The sequence below is a fragment of the Astyanax mexicanus genome, chromosome 2 (assembly GCF_023375975.1).
Source record: "Astyanax mexicanus isolate ESR-SI-001 chromosome 2, AstMex3_surface, whole genome shotgun sequence".
Lineage (NCBI taxonomy): Eukaryota > Metazoa > Chordata > Actinopteri > Characiformes > Acestrorhamphidae > Astyanax > Astyanax mexicanus.
In genome coordinates this window covers 39436907-39456832 of record NC_064409.1, presented here as the reverse complement: position 1 = coordinate 39456832, position 19926 = coordinate 39436907, and the positions used below count along the sequence as shown (strand labels likewise).

Below are 19926 nucleotides of genomic sequence, written 5' to 3'. Positions count from 1 at the left end.
ACAGGAGAACCACAGCCCAGCTCTCGACACACAACCTCTTCATTAATGAATAAAAAAAATGAACACAAATAACAAAAATACTGCTCATTAATTACCCTACTTTGTGCCCTCTGACCTCCGACGCTAGATCCCAGTTCACAGATCATATCAAACCACATAATCTATCCAATTCATCCATGTTAATAATACAGATTAATTTAGCTAGGAAAACAGTTGGCATCGCCAAATAGCCATAGTGGCTAATCCGCCATTTTGAAAATCATAACAAAAGATTTATAGAAAAACAATAATTTTTTTTTTTTTATTCTGACTTTTTTTGTTGGTCAAAATATAATTAAATATCTAAATTCTGTCCATATTTGATATCTTAATTCTGTCCATATTTGCATATTATTTTTAATCATTTTAAGCAGGGCTGGTATATTTTATTATTACACAGCAAAGCATTTAAGCTGTTATTGTAATAATAAATGTAAAAATGTTAACTATTTTAGAGTAGCCTAGAATATCTGGCATGTGTGACCTTCATTTATATTTTTTGTAATTTGCATACGAATAAAGGAGCATCAATTTATAACATTTTTTTTAAGATATGTACAGTATTTACAGCATCTTTACTGACTGATTTTTTTTAAGCGAAACAGCAGAGTGGTATAAAATACCATAGTCTGGCAATCTCAGTGTGTGATAATGTACACATCAGGAAGTTGTTCAGTTGAGCTGTACACATTTATATCAAAACGATAACACATCGACTAAAATTAATATATTGTGACATAGGTTTTGTCATATCGTCCAGCACTAAATTGTTAAGCTGGAAATGACACTGTTTCTAATTACAGTGTGTTGACTGGTTTTGTTTTGGCACATAAAGTGTTTGAGAAGTTGTCTGGAAGTGGAAAGGACTAATGCATTTTGTTTCATTCAGGTTATAATTTTGAAAACAAATGTTGTGCTCTAGCAAATCAGTACTGCAGACCCTTTTTTATTAAATTAAATTTTATCAAACAAAATGAAACTGACTAGACAATTTCTTGGGTTAATATTTTCAGCAATTAAATAAAAGTCAAAGCAAATGTTAAAAAAAAACATCGCTGCTTCTCACATTAGCTGTAACTGTCAGAATTTACTATGTAATAGAATATTTAATACGGAATAGGTATACAAAACAGTGACATTCCATCATATGATCTCTGATTTGATTTTGTCTATGATGTGTCGAAACATTCTCAGAAAGTTCACAAATGTAATACATGTAATACGTACGTATTACAGTTTTTGTCTAATTAAAACATACCTGAACAGGTAAGCTCAATATCCATATTATGATTACAGCTGTGTTCCCCACCCTAATGATCCACAGTGTTTCAGTGTAGACTCTGATCCAGTACACTTCACATGACTCATCCAGATCGGTGCAGATCCTGGAACAGCTGCATCAGTCCTAAACGGCTCTCCACAGCCCAACTCTTTACACATGACAAAACCCGCTATGAAATTTGCACCAGCACCACAAATTGTTCCCCACTGTCCTCTGTGAAAAACCTCTGCTCTTCCAGCACAGCGACTGCCACCATCCGCCAACCTCACACTGTCTGTGTAAGAGAAAATAAGAACAAGAAAAATTTACCGAATTATGAACTAGTAAGAGTAAAAATGGGAAACATTTTTTTGAAAAACACTTACCTGCACACACCAGTCCCACATCATTATCATGGGAGCAGTTGTGTTTGAGTGAAGATGATTTTGGACAGAAGTGAATCTGAGATTCAGTTCCTCTGCACTGAAGCTTCTCTGACCACACCTGACCCTCCCCTCTACCAAAAGCAGCTGCTCCCAGAACCTCCACAAGAGAACCACAGCCCAGCTCTCGACACACAACCTCTGCATCCTGCTGGTTAAAGTCAGCATCACACACTGTGACCCAGCTCTCACCATGAAGAACCTCCACTCTCCCAGAGCAGTGAGAACCACCAACCACCCGGACTCCTAAAAATTGTGAACATAAAGCTGAATTTAAACATATGTGAGTCACTGCTTCAACATGAAGATGTCTTTCCATGTCATTGAATCTCTGACATTAACACAGCAAGAATGGTCAAAAGAGATATGGCATTTAACCTTCAGTGGAAAAGTTGACTAAATGAACGCTATCTGTTTCCTTACAAACAGTACTACTACGCTTAACTGGACCCTAAGCCTCTAAAATGGGTCCTTTCCCACCACTTACAAGACTTTGTTTTACATGTATGATATATTATGAACAGTTTCCTGTTCCTAGTTAACAGAAGGGAACATAAAATAATTTACTGATACAATTTACCTGAACAGATGACTCCAGCATCTTTAGAATGATCACAGTTATGTTTACCCCATCCTGCTGATTCACAGTTCCTCAGTGTAGACTCAGAGCCACTGCAGTGCACATTATCCATCCAGATTGGTCCTGATGCTGATCCAAAGTAAGACTCATGATATGTATCTACAGCTTCTCCACAGCCCAGCTCTCTACACACCACTGCAGCATCTCTCATATCCCAGTTATTACCACACACTGATCCCCACTGTCCTCTATAAAGAACCTCCACTCTCCCAGCACAGCGACTGTCACCATCTACCAACCTCACACTGCCTGTACAACAGTGAGTAAGACAGACCAAGACATTGAGAAAGAATGGAAAAAAACATGTATTTTCACCACTATTAATGATGTAAAGTAGAATTGTGGCTGAAAACTGAAATAATAGCAAGACATTTGCATTTTTGACAGAATTACAAAAAGTTTACATAAACATTGAGCTAATCTTAATGACATTAATCACAAACATGCAGCTCTTACCAGAACACACCAGTCCCACATCATTATCATGGGAGCAGTTGTGTTTGAGTAAAGATGATTTTGGACAGAAGTGAATCTGTGATTCGTTTCCTCTACACTGAAGCTCCTCTGACCACACCGGACCCTCCCCTCTACCAAAAGCAGCTGCTCCCAGAATCTCCACAGGAGAACCACAGCCCAGCTCCCGACACACAACCTCTGCATCCTGCTGGTTAAAGTCAGCATCACACACTGTGACCCAGCTCTCTCCATGAAGAACCTCCACTCTTCCAGAGCAGCGAGAGCCATTAACCAGCAGGACTCCTAAAAATTACCATGAAAAAAAGAAAGCTTATTTATCAGTAATGATAAATGATTAAGCATGATGATGCTAAATATTGCACAATGAATGATTCATAAATGCATTGGAAAAAACTAAAGAGAGTATAAGGATTCAAAATAAGTTCAGTAAAGCTATGAATTACATTAAACAAATTAATATGGATCAGCAAAATTATGAAATCAGTAAAAAAAAAAATCAGTAAATTAATTGTTGGTTGAGAATTCCAGTGTACAGCACAGTTTGGTGATTGCTCAGTTTAAACATACCAATTTACCTTGGCAATCAACAAGGATTTAGGGTGGGTTAAAAAGAAAAATCATATGTGCTGTACACTTTGCCTACATGGCAGATAATGTACAGTCCCTGTTTACAGCGTTTTACCTGAACAGATAACTCCAGCATAGGACACCCCTAATCAAAATGTATATTATTGTGACTACAGAAGGAAATAAAAATGACCTAATGTTTAGAACACATAACATTGAAGTGGACACGTCTATTTAGCATTTTTAATATTTTTTCCCTTTACAGTTTCAAAATAACAAAAATAAAAAAGAAAGATACACATAGACTTTTAATTTGTTGGCAATCCTGTGAGCAGTTATTTTCCAGACACTATATGACCTCCACCAGTCTTGTTACCTGCTTAATGGACTGGAGGAACAGAACAGTAGACACATACTTAATTCACCATTCTTGCTTTTAAACTATGTGCTGCCAGTACAAGTATTCTAAGTCTGTTCCACTCCAACCCAGAATATTACATGTGATTCACATGGATACATGTTGCTGTAGCCATTTTGTATAATGTGTTACTGCAGCTCCAAAAATCCACAAATTATCTCCAAAACAACAGTCTCTTGTGTCTGTTAGACTAGAGAAACTCATTACATTTGTCCAAAGTCTATTGTGTTTATAATTAGTGCTATCCATCAGGACGTTTCTGCTAGCTGTGTTTTTAATGTTTTTAAACTCACACTGCAAGGTATTCTAGACAAACACAGATCCCCTACACTTTATTATACTATTATCCACTAAAAAACAAATGCCAGAACAGTAATGCTGCACAAACATAACACCCTCACCCCAAACAAACAATATAATAAGTCACAAATATTTAATTTCACCAGGTCTTAATGGCAAACAGGTAATGGAGCACAGGGCTGAGCTACTGAGACAGAGGGCTGTCTAAGTAGGAATAGATGAAGTCACAGGCTCATTGTGCTGAATGCAGTTCTTACCTGCACACACCAGTCCCACATCATTATCATGGGAGCAGTTGTGTTTGAGTGAAGATGATTTTGGACAGAAGTGAGTCTGAGATTTGTTTCCTCTACACTGAAGCACCTCTGACCACACCTGACCCTCCCCTCTACCAAACGCAGCTGCTCTCAGAACCTTCACAGGAGAACCACAGCCCAGCTCTCGACACACAACCTCTGCATCCTGCTGGTTAAAGTCAGCATCACACACTGTGGCCCAGCTCTCTCCATGAAGAACCTCCACTCTCCCAGAGCAGCGAGAACCTAAAACCAGCCTGGCTCCTAAAATATCACAAGAGCATAAACAATGAGATAACAACAGGATTTAATAAATGAAAGTCAGACAGCACAGACACACAATGTAACTATTCAATACAGTGCACATATTATATGAACATAGTGTAGCTTGCCTGAACAGATGACTCCAGAATTGTGGGTTTCATTGCAGTCATGTTTACCCCATACTGGTGATCTACAGTTCTTCAGTCTAGACTCTGATCCACTACAGTCCACATCATCCATCTAGATTGGTCCTGATCCTGATCCAAAATGAGATTTGCCCAGTGCATCTACAGCTTCTCCACAGCCCAGCTCTCTACACACCACTGCAGCGAAATCTGTTAAGAATTATGTTAAATAACCTTGCGACGCTGAAGAAGCACTGCCCTCTATGAAGAACCTCCACTCTCCCAGCACAGCGACTGCCACCATCCACCAACCTCACACTGCCTGTACAACAGACAAGGAATAAAGAAAGAAAGAAGCGAATAAAAAAAAAAGAAATAATAATAGGTCTATGCTTCTTCAGCGTCGCAAGGTTATTTAACATAATTCTTAACAGATTTCACTAATTCAAACAGCCCGAAAATGTTTTAAATAGCTCAATTTTAACGCTCTAATTACTAAAAAATGGCTCGGGTTCAGAATGACAGTTTATGGCTCAGGTCGGGTCTGGCTCGGGCAGAAAGTGCATGGATTTGGGCCGGGTCGGGCTGGATTTTTGGGCCCGATCTAAGCTCTACCGCTCCACACACTGCAGGCTTTTTGCAGCGGGGGAGCCATACACTTTTACAAAAACACAGTTAACTCTGGACTGGAAATATTCCGCTGTTTTAATCTTTCCAGACCTTGTCTCACCCCTAGGCTATTTTAATGAAGTTTTTCCAATAGCAAACTATTTAAAGTTGGCTTATTTAACGTTATATAATATTTACATTCTTCATGCTGATGCTAAGCTAATGGTGGGAATACACATTCATTGAACTCTAGACGAGAAATATGTGCACTTTTAATCTTGCAAGGTTTTTTTTTAATCGCTAGGCTTTTTTATTGAATTTTTCCAACAACAAACTATTTAAAATTGGCGTATTTACATAATATTTACATGTAAGTTACTTAACGTTACTTCTAATGCTAATATAATGTGGGGATACACTTTTAACACCTGACCAGAAATATGTGCAGTATTTTAACAAAACAATTTCAACAACAAGTTGGCTTATTTATATGAAATTTACATATAACGTTAACTTTATTCTTCACACGAACACTGAGCTAATGCTAAGCTAACAACACTAAGCTTACACCTGAGGAAAAATATTGTGCTGTTTTAATTTTCTCACACTTCGTCATGAAGCTATTTTATCTAGGTTTTTCCCACAAACAAAACTATTTCAAATTAGCTTATTCATAAGACAAGTTTCAAAAATCTGCTCATTTTCAAATGCAATTCATATTACATTTAAACTATGGCAATGTTTAGCTATCCTTAGACAACTAACGTTAGCTAACTACCTAGAAAGAGAGGCAAGGCCAGCACGTGCAGGTGGTGTAAGACACTACAAACACATACATGATCATAAAATAAAGGACCTGGTCGAACTTACCTTATATCTTAGTAGCACAACAAGTCCTGAGGTGAGCTGAGCTGAGCCTAAATGAGCTGTGCTTCCGCAGCAACTAAAAATGTGCTGCTTGGCGCGTTGTGGAGTTTGGGTTATGATTATAGACTGTATAAAAGTATGGTCTGGACGGTCCCCATTTACTCTCATTAAGGCGTTTTAAAGCCAAAATATGGCCGAAATGGAAGCTGCCATCTTGCCTGCGCTTGCAGAGGCAGTAGAGGCAAATTGGAGCCAGAACTGGCGTGACAGAGGTGGGAGGCGGGGGGCGGGGCCGTGTGACTGCACAAACCCCGCCCACTCCACGTAATTTTCACCAAACAAGTTTAGTTACTTTACTTAGCTAACCTGAGTTGGCTAACCTAGTTAACTATCGTTAAGTACCTAAGGCTAAACGTAACGTAAATACTAAAATTATGGAGAAGAACGAAGTATGTGTAAGGGACAGTATTAGTATAACAGTAACGGCATTAGAAATGTGTGTTACCACTAGGCACCTGTAGCAGGTTAGATTCGGATAATTACAGTGTTTTTTGGGCAGGAGAAAAAAACAAGACAAGCAGTAAAAAGCCAAAGGAGCCTCACCTTTTCTGACCGCAGTTTTAGGATTTAGGAATTAGGAACATGAATATAAGTACCTAGTTTTCTGTTTATAAGCATTTTAATCGTTTTTTGTTCAGTTTTCTTGTGTATTATTTTGTAAAGAAATAAATCTTTGGTTTGGAAACCTAAAACGCGAGTTGGAAAGTGAGTCAAGAACCGCATGGATCTACAGTATGAATACTAATGAACTGATGGAGAGAAATGATCCACTTACCAAAAAAAAAAAAAAGTTTTCCTGAGGGTACTGTAAAAAAAAACAAAAAAAAAAAAACACTGTGGTTATTAACAAAGGAGTGGGGCTTGCAGAATGTACAGAAATCAACTTTCCAAAAAAATCCTGGATGTGTAATTTTAGATAAAAATTCCGTCATCTTTCATTCAGTTGAATGGAAATAGGCTTTAGGGTTAAAAGCTGTACTGAAACCAGAGACGTTGTGGCTTCACTTTTCAACCCCTGTCGTGCTGTCTATACTTATATACAGTCTATGGTTGTGATCAGTGCGGTCTCAGCAAATCAGAGTGGTGTTGACTGGTTAAAATCAACCTAACAATTTTCCGCACAGATTGCATTTTCAAATAGAAAAATACATACATAAATACCTAAATTCGTTAATTAATTAAATAGATACAAAATATAATCTACTAAATAATTAATAATAAATAATTATTAATAAATGACGCTTAATCAAATAGTCTATATTCATACTGATTAACAATATTTATAACAATGATGTTGATATATTATGAATAAAAAATGATATGTATTCTTTAATAATGTCAATTTCCTGCACCTGTCACCATAACGTCCAAAAAAAGTTACCTAGTCCGAAGATCAAATGTTTAACTGCATATTGTCCTCCAAGTTGTGGTCATAGTTAAACGTCCAAACAGTTGGGGTTGGATCTTTGCCTGCCGGGAGACGGGCGGCAGTGGTGGGTCTGCGTGACGTCACCCGCCAGCCACTTTTTCATCGACCCGGCAGTGCCAGGCACGTACCCGGCAGTACTAAAAACTGACAGGGGGCTTCCTGACAGTACGCCGGCACTACCCAAATCAGAAAAAAACGTAGACCCGCGGCATGTCATTTTGGTGAAAATTTTGACCATTCATAAAACCTTGTTTTTTTTCCATGAAAAATGACTGAAATGAGCGGGAAAATGCATGGGCATGGTAAATGGGACCAAATTTTGCTCAGAAATGTGAAAAAAAGCACTTTTCAATTTTTGACACAAATCAGAAAAAAACGTAGACCCGGTATGTCATTTTGGCAAAAATTTTGACCATTCACGATAACTTGTTTTTTTCATGAAAAATGACTCAAATGAGTGGGAAAATGCATGGGCATGGTAAATGGGACCAAATTTTGCTCAGAAATGTGAAAAAAAGCACTTTTCAATTTTTGACACAAATCAGAAAAAAACGTAGACCCGGTATGTCATTTTGGTGAAAATTTTGACCATTCATGAAACCTTGTTTTTTTCCATGAAAAATGACTCAAATGAGTGGGAAAATGCATGGGCATGGTAAATGGGACCAAATTTTGCTCAGAAATGTGAAAAAAGCACTTTTCAATTTTTGACACAAATCAGAAAAAAACGTAGACCCGCGGTATGTCATTTTGGTGAAAATTTTGACCATTCATGAAACCTTGTTTTTTCCATGAAAAATGACTCAAATGAGTGGGAAAATGCATGGGCATGGTAAATTGGACCAAATTTTGCTCAGAAATGTGAAAAAACCACTTTTAAATTTTTGACACAAATCAGAAAAAAACGTAGACCCGGTATGTCATTTTGGTGAAAATTTTGACCATTCATGATAACTTGTTTTTTTCATGAAAAATGACTCAAATGAGTGGGAAAATGCATGGGCATGGTAAATTGGACCAAATTTTGCTCAGAAATGTGAAAAATCACTTTTCAATTTTTGACCCAAATCAGAAAAAAACGTAGACCCGCGGTATGTCATTTTGGTGAAAATTTTGACCATTCATGAAACCTTGTTTTTTCCATGAAAAATGACTCAAACGAGTGGGAAAATGCATGGGCATGGTAAATTGGAACAAATTTTGCTCAGAAATGTGACAAAAAGCACTTTTCAATTTTTGACCCAAATCAGAAAAAAACGTAGACCCCGCGGTATGTCATTTTGGTGAAAATTTTGACCATTCATAAAACCTTGTTTTTTTTCCATGAAAAATGACTGAAATGAGTGGGAAAATGCATGGGCATGGTAAATGGGACCAAATTTTGCTCAGAAATGTGAAAAAAGCACTTTTCAATTTTTGACACAAATCAGAAAAAAACGTAGACCCGGTATATCATTTTGGCAAAAATTTTGACCATTCATGATAACTTGTTTTTTTCATGAAAAATGACTCAAATGAGTGGGAAAATGCATGGGCATGGTAAATTGGAACAAATTTTGCTCAGAAATGTAAAAAAAAGCACTTTTCAATTTTTGACCCAAATCAGAAAAAAACGTAGACCCGCGGTATGTCATTTTGGTGAAAATTTTGACCATTCATGATAACTTGTTTTTTTCATGAAAAATGACTCAAATGAGTGGGAAAATGCATGGGCATGGTAAATTGGACCAAATTTGGCTCAGAAATGTGAAAAAAGCACTTTTCAATTTTTGACCCAAATCAGAAAAAAACGTAGACCCGCGGTATGTCATTTTGGCGAAAATTTTGACCATTCATGAAACCTTGTTTTTTCCATGAAAAATTACTCAAATGAGTGGGAAAATGCATGGGCATGGTAAATTGGAACAAATTTTGCTCAGAAATGTGACAAAAAGCACTTTTCAATTTTTTACCCAAATCAGAAAAACACGTAGACCCGCGGTATGTCATTTTGGTGAAAATTTTGACCATTCATAAAACCTTGTTTTTTTTCCATGAAACATGACTGAAATGAGTGGGAAAATGCATGGGCATGGTAAATGGGACCAAATTTTGCTCAGAAATGTGAAAAAAAGCACTTTTCAATTTTTGACCCAAATCAGAAAAAAACGTAGACCCGCGGTATGTCATTTTGGTGAAAATTTTGACCATTCATGAAACCTTGTTTTTTCCATGAAAAATGACTCAAATGAGTGGGAAAATGCATGGGCATGGTAAATTTGGACAAATTTTGCTCAGAAATGTGACAAAAAGCACTTTTCAATGTTTGACCCAAATCAGAAAAAAACGTAGACCCGCGGTATGTCATTTTGGTGAAAATTTTGACCATTCATGAAACATTGTTTTTTCCATGAAAAATGACTTAAACGAGTGGGAAAATGCACGGGCATGGTAAATTGGGACAAATTTTGCTCAGAAATGTGAAAAAAAAGCACTTTTCAATTTTTGACCCAAATCAGAAAAAACGTAGACCCGCGGTATGTCATTTTGGTGAAAATTTTGACCATTCATGAAACCTTTTTTTTTCCATGAAAAATGACTCAAATGAGTGGGAAAATGCATTGGCATGGTAAATTGGGACAAATTTTGCTCAGAAATGTGACAAAAGGCACTTTTCAATTTTTGACCCAAATCAGAAAAAAACATAGACCCGCGGTATGTCATTTTGGTGAAATTTTTGACCATTCATGAAACCTTGTTTTTTCCATGAAAAATGACTCAAATGAGTGGGAAAATGCATGGGCATGGTAAATTGGGACAAATTTTGCTCAGAAATGTGTCAAAATGACCCAAATCAGAAAAAAAACGTAGACCCGCGGTATGTCATTTTGGTGAAAATTTTGACCATTCATGAAACCTTGTTTTTTCCATGAAAAATGACTCAAATGAGTGGGAAAATGCATGGGCATGGTAAATTGGACCAAATTTTGCTCAGAAATGTGAAAAAAACACTTTTAAATTTTTGACACAAATCAGAAAAAAACGTAGACCCGGAATGTCATTTTGGCAAAAAATTTGACCATTCATGATAACTTGTTTTTTTCATGAAAAATGACTCAAATGAGTGGGAAAATGCATGGGCATGGTAAATTGGACCAAATTTTGCTCAGAAATGTGAAAAAAGCACTTTTAAATTTTTGACACAAATCAGAAAAAAACGTAGACCCGGAATGTCATTTTGGTGAAAATTTTGACCATTCATGAAACCTTGTTTTTTCCATGAAAAATGACTCAAATGAGTGGGAAAATGCATGGGCATGGTAAATTGGAACAAATTTTGCTCAGAAATGTGACAAAAAGCACTTTTCAATTTTTGACCCAAATCAGAAAAAAACGTAGACCCGCGGTATGTCATTTTGGTGAAAATTTTGACCATTCATAAAACCTTGTTTTTTTTCCATGAAAAATGACTGAAATGAGTGGGAAAATGTATGGGCATGGTAAATTGGACCAAATTTTGCTCAGAAATGTGAAAAAAGCACTTTTCAATTTTTGACCCAAATCAGAAAAAAACGTAGACCCGCAGTATGTCATTTTAGCAAAAATTTTGACCATTCATGATAACTTGTTTTTTTCATGAAAAATGACTCAAATGAGTGGGAAAATGCATGGGCATGGTAAATTGGACCAAATTTTGCTCAGAAATGTGAAAAAAAGCACTTTTCAATTTTTGACCCAAATCAGAAAATAACGTAGACCCCGCGGTATGTCATTTTGGTGAAAAATTTTGACCATTCATAAATCCTTTTTTTTTTCCATGAAAAATGACTGAAATGAGTGGGAAAATGCATGGGCATGGTAAATTGGACCAAATTTTGCTCAGAAATGTGAAAAAAGCACTTTTCAATTTTTGACACAAATCAGAAAAAAACGTAGACCCGCGGTATGTCATTTTGGTGAAAATTTTGACCATTCATGAAACCTTGTTTTTTCCATGAAAAATGACTCAAATGAGTGGGAAAATGCATGGGCATGGTAAATTGGGACAAATTGTGCTCAGAAATGTGTCAAAAGGCACTTTTCAATTTTTGACACAAATCAGAAAAAAACGTAGACCCGGTATGTCATTTTGGCAAAAATTTTGACCATTCATGATAACTTGTTTTTTTCATGAAAAATGACTCAAATGAGTGGGAAAATGCATGGGCATGGTAAATTTGACCAAATTTTGCTCAGAAATGTGACAAAAAGCACTTTTCAATTTTTGACCCAAATCAGAAAAACACGTAGACCCGCGGTATGTCATTTTGGTGAAAATTTTGACCATTCATAAAACCTTGTTTTTTTTCCATGAAAAATGACTGAAATGAGCGGGAAAATGCATGGGCATGGTAAATGGGACCAAATTTTGCTCAGAAATGTGAAAAAAAGCACTTTTCAATTTTTGACACAAATCAGAAAAAAACGTAGACCCGGTATGTCATTTTGGCAAAAATTTTGACCATTCATGATAACTTGTTTTTTTCATGAAAAATGACTCAAATGAGTGGGAAATGCATGGGCATGGTAAATTGGACCAAATTTTGCTCAGAAATGTGAAAAAAGCACTTTTCAATTTTTGACCCAAATCAGAAAATAACGTAGACCCGCGGTATGTCATTTTGGTGAAAAATTTTGACCATTCATAAATCCTTTTTTTTTTCCATGAAAAATGACTGAAATGAGTGGGAAAATGCATGGGCATGGTAAATTGGACCAAATTTTGCTCAGAAATGTGAAAAAAGCACTTTTAAATTTTTGACACAAATCAGAAAAAAACGTAGACCCGCGGTATGTCATTTTGGCGAAAATTTTGACCATTCATGAAAACTTGTTTTTTCCATGAAAAATGACTCAAATGAGTGGGAAAATGCATGGGCATGGTAAATTGGGACAAATTTGGCTCAGAAATGTGACAAAAGGCACTTTTCAATTTTTGACCCAAATCAGAAAAAAACGTAGACCCGCGGTATGTCATTTTGGTGAAAATTTTGACCATTCATAAAACCTTGTTTTTTTTCCATGAAAAATGACCGAAATGAGCGGGAAATTGCATGGGCATGGTAAATGGGACCAAATTTTGCTCAGAAATGTGAAAAAAAGCACTTTTCAATTTTTGACACAAATCAGAAAAAAACGTAGACCCGGTATGTCATTTTGGCAAAAATTTTGACCATTCATGATAACTTGTTTTTTTCATGAAAAATGACTCAAATGAGTGGGAAAATGCATGGGCATGGTAAATGGGACCAAATTTTGCTCAGAAATGTGAAAAAAGCACTTTTCAATTTTTGACCCAAATCAGAAAAAAACGTAGACCCGCGGTATGTCATTTTGGTGAAAATTTTGACCATTCATGAAACCTTGTTTTTTCCATGAAAAATGACTCAAATGAGTGGGAAAATGCATGGGCATGGTAAATTGGACCAAATTTTGCTCAGAAATGTGAAAAATCACTTTTCAATTTTTGACACAAATCAGAAAAAAACGTAGACCCGCGGTATGTCATTTTGGTGAAAATTTTGACCATTCATAAAACCTTGTTTTTTTTCCATGAAAAATGACTGAAATGAGTGGGAAAATGCATGGGCATGGTAAATGGGACCAAATTTTGCTCAGAAATGTGAAAAAAAGCACTTTTCAATTTTTGACACAAATCAGAAAAAACCGTAGACCCGGTATGTCATTTTGGCAAAAAATTTGACCATTCATGATAACTTGTTTTTTTCATGAAAAATGACTCAAATGAGTGGGAAAATGCATGGGCATGGTAAATTGGACCAAATTTTGCTCAGAAATGTGAAAAAAGCACTTTTCAATTTTTGACCCAAATCAGAAAAAAACGTAGACCCGCGGTATGTCATTTTGGTGAAAATTTTGACCATTCATGAAACCTTGTTTTTTCCATGAAAAATGACTCAAATGAGTGGGAAAATGCATGGGCATGGTAAATGGGACCAAATTTTGCTCAGAAATGTGAAAAAAAGCACTTTTCAATTTTTGACCCAAATCAGAAAAAAACGTAGACCCGCGGTATGTCATTTTGATGAAAATTTTGACCATTCATGAAACCTTGTTTTTTCCATGAAAAATGACTCAAATGAGTGGGAAAATGCATGGGCATGGTAAATGGGACCAAATTTTGCTCAGAAATGTGAAAAAAGCACTTTTCAATTTTTGACACAAATCAGAAAAAAACGTAGACCCGGTATATCATTTTGGCAAAAATTTTGACCATTCATGATAACTTGTTTTTTTCATGAAAAATGACTCAAATGAGTGGGAAAATGCATGGGCATGGTAAATTGGACCAAATTTTGCTCAGAAATGTGAAAAAAGCACTTTTCAATTTTTGACCCAAATCAGAAAAACACGTAGACCCGCGGTATGTCATTTTGGTGAAAATTTTGACCATTCATAAAACCTTGTTTTTTTTCCATGAAACATGACTGAAATGAGTGGGAAAATGCATGGGCATGGTAAATGGGACCAAATTTTGCTCAGAAATGTGAAAAAAAGCACTTTTCAATTTTTGACCCAAATCAGAAAAAAACGTAGACCCGCGGTATGTCATTTTGGTGAAAATTTTGACCATTCATGAAACCTTGTTTTTTCCATGAAAAATGACTCAAATGAGTGGGAAATGCATGGGCATGGTAAATGGGATCAAATTTTGCTCAGAAATGTGAAAAAAGCACTTTTCAATTTTTGACCCAAATCAGAAAAACACGTAGACCCGCAGTATGTCATTTTAGCAAAAATTTTGACCATTCATGATAACTTGTTTTTTTCATGAAAAATGACTCAAATGAGTGGGAAAATGCATGGGCATGGTAAATTGGACCAAATTTTGCTCAGAAATGTGAAAAAAGCACTTTTAAATTTTTGACACAAATCAGAAAAAAACGTAGACCCGCGGTATGTCATTTTGGCGAAAATTTTGACCATTCATGAAACCTTGTTTTTTCCATGAAAAATGACTCAAATGAGTGGGAAAATGCATGGGCATGGTAAATTGGGACAAATTTTGCTCAGAAATGTGACAAAAGGCACTTTTCAATTTTTGACCCAAATCAGAAAAACACGTAGACCCGCGGTATGTCATTTTGGTGAAAATTTTGACCATTCATGAAACCTTGTTTTTTCCATGAAAAATGACTCAAATGAGTGGGAAAATGCATGGGCATGGTAAATTTGGACAAATTTTGCTCAGAAATGTGACAAAAAGCACTTTTCAATTTTTGACCCAAATCAGAAAAAAACGTAGACCCGCGGTATGTCATTTTGGTGAAAATTTTGACCATTCATGAAACCTTGTTTTTTCCATGAAAAATGACTCAAATGAGTGGGAAAATGCATGGGCATGGTAAATGGGACCAAATTTTGCTCAGAAATGTGAAAAAAAGCACTTTTCAATTTTTGACCCAAATCAGAAAAAAACGTAGACCCGCGGTATGTCATTTTGATGAAAATTTTGACCATTCATGAAACCTTGTTTTTTCCATGAAAAATGACTCAAATGAGTGGGAAAATGCATGGGCATGGTAAATTGGAACAAATTTTGCTCAGAAATGTGACAAAAAGCACTTTTCAATTTTTGACCCAAATCAGAAAAAAACGTAGACCCGCGGTATGTCATTTTGGTGAAAATTTTGACCATTCATAAAACCTTGTTTTTTTTCCATGAAAAATGACTGAAATGAGTGGGAAAATGCATGGGCATGGTAAATGGGACCAAATTTTGCTCAGAAATGTGAAAAAAGCACTTTTCAATTTTTGACACAAATCAGAAAAAAACGTAGACCCGGTATATCATTTTGGCAAAAATTTTGACCATTCATGATAACTTGTTTTTTTCATGAAAAATGACTCAAATGAGTGGGAAAATGCATGGGCATGGTAAATTGGAACAAATTTTGCTCAGAAATGTAAAAAAAAGCACTTTTCAATTTTTGACCCAAATCAGAAAAAAACGTAGACCCGCGGTATGTCATTTTGGTGAAAATTTTGACCTTTCATGAAACCTTGTTTTTTCCATGAAAAATTACTCAAATGAGTGGGAAAATGCATGGGCATGGTAAATTGGAACAAATTTTGCTCAGAAATGTGACAAAAAGCACTTTTCAATTTTTTACCCAAATCAGAAAAACACGTAGACCCGCGGTATGTCATTTTGGTGAAAATTTTGACCATTCATAAAACCTTGTTTTTTTTCCATGAAACATGACTGAAATGAGTGGGAAAATGCATGGGCATGGTAAATGGGACCAAATTTTGCTCAGAAATGTGAAAAAAAGCACTTTTCAATTTTTGACCCAAATCAGAAAAAAACGTAGACCCGCGGTATGTCATTTTGGTGAAAATTTTGACCATTCATGATAACTTGTTTTTTTCATGAAAAATGACTCAAATGAGTGGGAAAATGCATGGGGGCATGGTAAATTGGACCAAATTTTGCTCAGAAATGTGACAAAAAGCACTTTTCAATTTTTGACCCAAATCAGAAAAAAACGTAGACCCGCGGTATGTCATTTTGGTGAAAATTTTGACCATTCATGAAACCTTGTTTTTTCCATGAAAAATGACTCAAATGAGTGGGAAATGCATGGGCATGGTAAATGGGATCAAATTTTGCTCAGAAATGTGAAAAAAGCACTTTTCAATTTTTGACCCAAATCAGAAAAACACGTAGACCCGCAGTATGTCATTTTAGCAAAAATTTTGACCATTCATGATAACTTGTTTTTTTCATGAAAAATGACTCAAATGAGTGGGAAATGCATGGGCATGGTAAATGGGATCAAATTTTGCTCAGAAATGTGAAAAAAGCACTTTTCAATTTTTGACCCAAATCAGAAAAACACGTAGACCCGCAGTATGTCATTTTAGCAAAAATTTTGACCATTCATGATAACTTGTTTTTTTCATGAAAAATGACTCAAATGAGTGGGAAAATGCATGGGCATGGTAAATTGGACCAAATTTTGCTCAGAAATGTGAAAAAAGCACTTTTAAATTTTTGACACAAATCAGAAAAAAACGTAGACCCGCGGTATGTCATTTTGGCGAAAATTTTGACCATTCATGAAACCTTGTTTTTTCCATGAAAAATGACTCAAATGAGTGGGAAAATGCATGGGCATGGTAAATTGGGACAAATTTTGCTCAGAAATGTGACAAAAGGCACTTTTCAATTTTTGACCCAAATCAGAAAAAAACGTAGACCCGCGGTATGTCATTTTGGTGAAAATTTTGACCATTCATGAAACCTTGTTTTTTCCATGAAAAATGACTCAAATGAGTGGGAAAATGCATGGGCATGGTAAATTGGGACAAATTGTGCTCAGAAATGTGTCAAAAGGCACTTTTCAATTTTTGACCCAAATCAAAAAAACAAGTAGACCCGCGGTATGTCATTTTGGTGAAAATTTTGACCATTCATGAAACCTTGTTTTTTCCATGAAAAATGACTTAAACGAGTGGGAAAATGCATGGGCATGGTAAATTAGGACAAATTTTGCTCAGAAATGAGACAAAAGGCACTTTTCAATTTTTGACCCAAATCAGTAAAAAACGTAGACCCGCGGTATGTCATTTTGGTGAAAATTTTGACCATTCATGAAACCTTGTTTTTTCCATGAAAAATGACTCAAATGAGTGGGAAAATGCATGGGCATGGTAAATTGGGACAAATTTTGCTCAGAAATGTGACAAAAGGCACTTTTAAATTTTTGACCCAAATCAGAAAAAAACGTAGACCCGCGGTATGTCATTTTGGTGAAAATTTTGAACATTCATGAAAACTTTTTTTTTCCATGAAAAATGACTCAAATGAGTTGGAAAATGCATGGGGGCATGGTAAATTGGGACAAATTTTGCTCAGAAATGTGACAAAAGGCACTTTTAAATTTTTGACCCAAATCAGTAAAAAACGTAGACCCGCGGTATGTCATTTTGGTGAAAATTTTGACCATTTATGAAACCTTGTTTTTTCCATGAAAAATGACTCAAATGAGTGGGAAAATGCATGGGCATGGTAAATTGGGACAAATTTTGCTCAGAAATGTGTCAAAAGGCACTTTTCAATTTTTGACCCAAATCAGAAAAAAACGTAGACCCGCGGTATGTCATTTTGGTGAAAATTTTGACCATTCATGAAACCTTGTTTTTTCCATGAAAAATGACTCAAATGAGTGGGAAATGCATGGGCATGGTAAATTGGGACAAATTTTGCTCAGAAATGTGTCAAAAGGCACTTTTCAATTTTTGACCCAAATCAGAAAAAAACGTAGACCCGCGGTATGTCATTTTGGTGAAAATTTTGAACATTCATGAAAACTTTTTTTTTCCATGAAAAATGACTCAAATGAGTTGGAAAATGCATGGGGGCATGGTAAATTGGGACAAATTTTGCTCAGAAATGTGACAAAAGGCACTTTTCAATTTTTGACCCAAATCAGAAAAAAACGTAGACCCGCGGTATGTCATTTTGGTGAAAAATTTGACCATTCATGAAACATTGTTTTTTCCATGAAAAATGACTTAAACGAGTGGGAAAATGCACGGGCATGGTAAATTGGGACAAATTTTGCTCAGAAATGTGACAAAAGGCACTTTTCAATTTTTGACCCAAATCAGAAAAAAACGTAGACCCGCGGTATGTCATTTTGGTGAAAATTTTGAACATTCATGAAAACTTTTTTTTTCCATGAAAAATGACTCAAATGAGTTGGAAAATGCATGGGGGCATGGTAAATTGGGACAAATTTTGCTCAGAAATGTGACAAAAGGCACTTTTCAATTTTTGACCCAAATCAGAAAAAAACGTAGACCCGCGGTATGTCATTTTGGTGAAAATTTTGACCATTCATGAAACCTTGTTTTTTCCATGAAAAATGACTCAAATGAGTGGGAAATGCATGGGCATGGTAAATTGGGACAAATTTTGCTCAGAAATGTGTCAAAAGGCACTTTTCAATTTTTGACCCAAATCAGAAAAAAACGTAGACCCGCGGTATGTCATTTTGGTGAAAATTTTGAACATTCATGAAAACTTTTTTTTTCCATGAAAAATGACTCAAATGAGTTGGAAAATGCATGGGGGCATGGTAAATTGGGACAAATTTTGCTCAGAAATGTGACAAAAGGTACTTTTCAATTTTTGACCCAAATCAGAAAAAAACGTAGACCCGCGGTATGTCATTTTGGTGAAAAATTTGACCATTCATGAAACATTGTTTTTTCCATGAAAAATGACTTAAACGAGTGGGAAAATGCACGGGCATGGTAAATTGGGACAAATTTTGCTCAGAAATGTGACAAAAGGCACTTTTCAATTTTTGACCCAAATCAGTAAAAAACGTAGACCCGCGGTATGTCATTTTGGTGAAAATTTTGACCATTTATGAAACCTTGTTTTTTCCATGAAAAATGACTCAAATGAGTGGGAAAATGCATGGGCATGGTAAATTGGGACAAATTTTGCTCAGAAATGTGTCAAAAGGCACTTTTCAATTTTTGACCCAAATCAGAAAAAAACGTAGACCCGCAGTATGTCATTTTGGTGAAAATTTTGACCATTCATGAAACCTTGTTTTTTCCATGAAAAATGACTCAAATGAGTGGGAAAATGCATGGGCATGGTAAATTGGACCAAATTTTGCTCAGAAATGTGAAAAAAGCACTTTTCAATTTTTGACACAAATCAGAAAAAAACGTAGACCCGCGGTATGTGATTTTGGCGAAAATTTTGACCATTCATGAAAACTTGTTTTTTCCATATAAAATGACTCAAATGAGTGGGAAAATGCATGGGCATGGTAAATTGGGACAAATTTTGCTCAGAAATGTGTCAAAAGGAACTTTTCAATTTTTGACCCCAATCAGAAAAAAACGTAGACCCGCGGTATGTCATTTTGGTGAAAATTTTGACCATTCATGAAACATTGTTCTTTCCATGAAAAATGACTCAAATGAGTGGGAAAACGCATGGGCATGGTAAATTGGACCAAATTTTGCTCAGAAATGTGAAAAAAGCACTTTTAAATTTTTGACACAAATCAGAAAAAAACGTAGACCCGCGGTATGTCATTTTGGTGAAAATTTTGACCATT

The 19926-nt window shown here is 35.9% G+C and overlaps 1 pseudogene; it reads right to left on the bottom strand.

Moving 5' to 3' along the window:
• The window catches only part of LOC125799136 (deleted in malignant brain tumors 1 protein-like), a 1283434-nt pseudogene that overhangs the window by 897011 nt on the left and 366497 nt on the right, over window positions 1–19926 (bottom strand).